The 3,471-nt window shown below is 34.7% G+C and overlaps 1 long non-coding RNA gene across 1 annotated transcript; it reads left to right on the top strand.

Annotated features, from left to right (window-relative positions):
- Positions 1-2,371: 2,371 nt before the first annotated feature.
- Positions 2,372-3,062, top strand: LOC111240860. The gene is made up of 3 exons (XR_002666472.1): positions 2,372-2,723; positions 2,814-2,892; positions 2,992-3,062. It is a non-coding gene; the product is annotated as an uncharacterized LOC111240860 (long non-coding RNA).
- Positions 3,063-3,471: the final 409 nt, after the last annotated feature.

Below are 3,471 nucleotides of genomic sequence, written 5' to 3'. Positions count from 1 at the left end.
ATAAATTAAATTTTAATTTTAAATTTTTTATAAATAATAGATATTTATAAATATAATTGAACATATTTATAAATTAGTATTAAAATATTCACTAACTATATGTTATTCATAAATAAATATAAGGTATAATTGCTTCTTTTGTCTCCAGTCTGATTGAAGTGTGTCAAATTGGTTCCTTTTTTTAGAAAAGTTGTAATTTCGTCCACATGTGGTTTAAAAGTGTCAATTGCATCCAAACATAGAAAAAATTTGTGTTAATCAAGTCATCTCCGTTAAATACAAACAAACAATGTTAAATGACGTGTCAATGAAATTAAAATTAGGGAACATGGAAATAGTTTATTCAATTGGGAAAGAGCAAAACTCACATTAGGGCTTTTGACGAAGAGTAGAAATTGCAATTGGGGATTTTGACGAAGAGTAAAAATTGCAATTGGGGCTTTTGAAAGCATAATCGCGTTTGGTGATTCGGAAGCGCTTTTCGCATTGTTCGTGGGATATTTGAAAGTGCGAAGTGGGTTCCATTCGAAGGTCCATTGAAGGTGCGTGTACATTGATTTCGTTGGGTTTATGGTTGCTTTGGTGTGTGTGTGTTTGCTTCTTGTATGGTCTTCCATAAACTATTATTTCTGTTTGGTTGTTGTCCCCCGTTATGGGTGTTCTGTGTGGTCCCCCATTGTGCAAGTTAAAGTCATTCTTTATGCTGTGTTTAGGGTTCAGTACACAATTCTTTTAATTGTTTATGGTATGTTTAAAGTGCTTTCTGGAAGTGTTGTACCCTGATGGGTTGACAGTCCTACCCTGATGTTTTATACCATGTTATAATGTAAATGTAGTGTTATTTAGTCGATTAAATGTAGTGTTATTTGGGTAAACTTAGTCTGGCATGATTTTTTATATTAGTTGAGATGGCTAACTGAGATGTGGCATATGTAGAAAACTGCACAATTTGCACAAGCTGCTCCAACAACTCCAAATGCAACTAAATCAAGTCAAATAACTTAATGTGAGGTTGAACAACCCCAACAAAGTCAACCAGCAACAACAACACCTCACCCAACTACAACACTTGCTGACCCAACTACAACACAAGTTGACCCAACTGCAATAGCACCTTAGAACTGATTTAGGAAGTCATTGGCTGTTATTAATATGTATTCTGAACTTTGTTTTGGATAACACCTTTTTTTGGATACAAACTTCAATATGTATTGTGTGCTGATGTATTATGTGATGTAGCAAACTGTTGTTGGTTTAATGAATATGATGTCCATTTGAAGCACAATTTCTCATTTTATATTGAATGTGCATTTGAAGCACAACTTTGATGGAATCTTATAATTAATGCTTCACTTATTAGTCAAATTTTCATTACATATTGCTTGTCCCAAAGGACCTGGTAGTTCTTAAGGTGTTAAATCAAGGTGTGCAACTCACTGATAGAAGATAATAAGAATGTTTGGTCCATTCAGGGTGTACAAATTAACCAAAATATATGTGTCACGCATGATAATAAGCTTTGGTGCCAAATTTGAGTTCATTTAATGTTAAAATTTTTCTTGTTTTGACCAAATTGTGAAAATGGAGTTTGAGAGTTTGATTTTTGAAATTGATGATGTGAAACTTCTTAGAATGATAGATAATTGGTTCAGGAATAGATTTATATGTGTCTTTGGATTTATTAGACTGAATTCATCATGAATTGGGTGAGTAAAAGTTGAAAATTTTTCAAAAGTGGCAAAAACTACATTATTTTCGCTTAGGCTAAACTTTCCCGCTTGAGCTAGATATGCAAAAATCTGAAACACAAGTTTTGTTGATATTTTCGCTTAAGCTAAAAAATTTCGCTTGAGCTAGATATTTTCGCTTAAGCTATAAATTTTTCACTTGAGCTAAAAATGTCCCGCAACTAAAGTTGGGCCATTGGAGCTCTTTCACGTGAGCAAAACTTAATTCGTCTAGGCTAGATTGAGGCTAAAACTTAGGGTGCTCACTAGAACCATCTCACTTAAGCTAAAAATCAGTCGCCTAGGCGAAAAATTGAAAATCCAATTCCAGTGCTCATTGGAACATTTTAACTTGAGCCAAGTTAAGTCGCCTGGGCGAGAATTAGGCTAAAACTTGGGGTGCCCTCTAGATAATTTTCGCTTTTTCCACTACAAGAAAATTGCCAATTATCTACGGATAATTATATACGGATTTAATCTGTATATAATAATCGTATTATATACGGACTGTATATACGGATATTGGGAGAAAGCGTTATCTACGAAAAATCCATATGTAAATGGAGAAATCATTATATACGGAAAATCCGTATATAATGGTCGTATGTAGCTTTGGCGCTTTTGCGCGGGAAGCTTTGTAGGGATTTATTATCTAATATCCATGTGTAAGGTGATAAAAGTTTACCTGCTGATATTATATACGGGTTTTGGAAAATAAGAAGTAAAAATTTAATTGAAAGCTCGAAAATTTCCCCCATCTGATTGACGAAAAAAATACATTTAGGTCTGGAAAAAAGAATTTTCATTCCCGCAGCTCTCCCTCTTCGCGAACCTTCATTCCCGCACCTCTTCTTCACTGAACTTCTTCACTGTCAGTCCCACAGCTCTTCTCTTATCCCTCTCTATCTCCGACTCGTTTCTTCCGCGTCATTGTTTCTTTCGCTGGAACTTTGCCATCGCGAGTTGTGTGGATTACGATTTCATTTGTCGAACGCGGTGAGTAATTGAAGCTTTGAGGCTAATTTGTATTTTCGTTTTGTCTTTTTGTTGTTACATTGACCAATTTTTGGTTATTGCTGTTTAGAGGTTTGAAATCGCGACTTTCGAAACCCTAGGTTGGTTTCTTCGAACTGGAAGGTCGAGTTCTAGTCGCCTTTTGCTGGTGGTAAGTTTGAATCGCTTATATTTGAGGTTTGAAATTGCATTTCAGTTTTCTTTTCTCTGGGTGTTGTTACATTGACCTATTTTTGGTCATTGTTGTTAGGAGGTTTGAAATTGCGATTTTGGAAACTGTAGGTTGGTTTGTTCGAAGCGGAAGAAATAAGTTGGAGCTGCAACTGCCTTCTGCTCTTGGTAAGTATGAATTGCTTACATTTCGGTTTCTTTTTATTGGCTGTTATTAAAAGGTGATAAAAGGTCATATATACTACTTAAGTATATCTTGAATCAACACTTCTTGTGCTAATTAGTTGTTTTTAGACCATAATTAGTCTAGCGCCTTAAATTGGTAGATTTCACTAACATAGTTTAGAGAACTTAGTGGATTTTTAGATTACCCTATGATAGATTTTGTTGTAGTTAGTGTGCATGTTAGTTGTTCTGACTTTGTACTTATATTGGATTTTGGATAAAAGATGTTTGGCACCTTGCATACGAGCTGACCGATAGAATACAAGTAATAAAAAAGGAGTATGCTAGTTAAACCAAAGAGTATTATTTGTGCCCTGCTGCTGCCACTTTAAAG

The sequence above is a fragment of the Vigna radiata genome, unplaced genomic scaffold (assembly GCF_000741045.1).
Source record: "Vigna radiata var. radiata cultivar VC1973A unplaced genomic scaffold, Vradiata_ver6 scaffold_73, whole genome shotgun sequence".
In the NCBI taxonomy this organism is placed as follows: domain Eukaryota; kingdom Viridiplantae; phylum Streptophyta; class Magnoliopsida; order Fabales; family Fabaceae; genus Vigna; species Vigna radiata.
The sequence above is the reverse complement of the archived record's forward strand: the minus strand, read 5'-3'. Positions and strand labels throughout refer to the sequence as shown.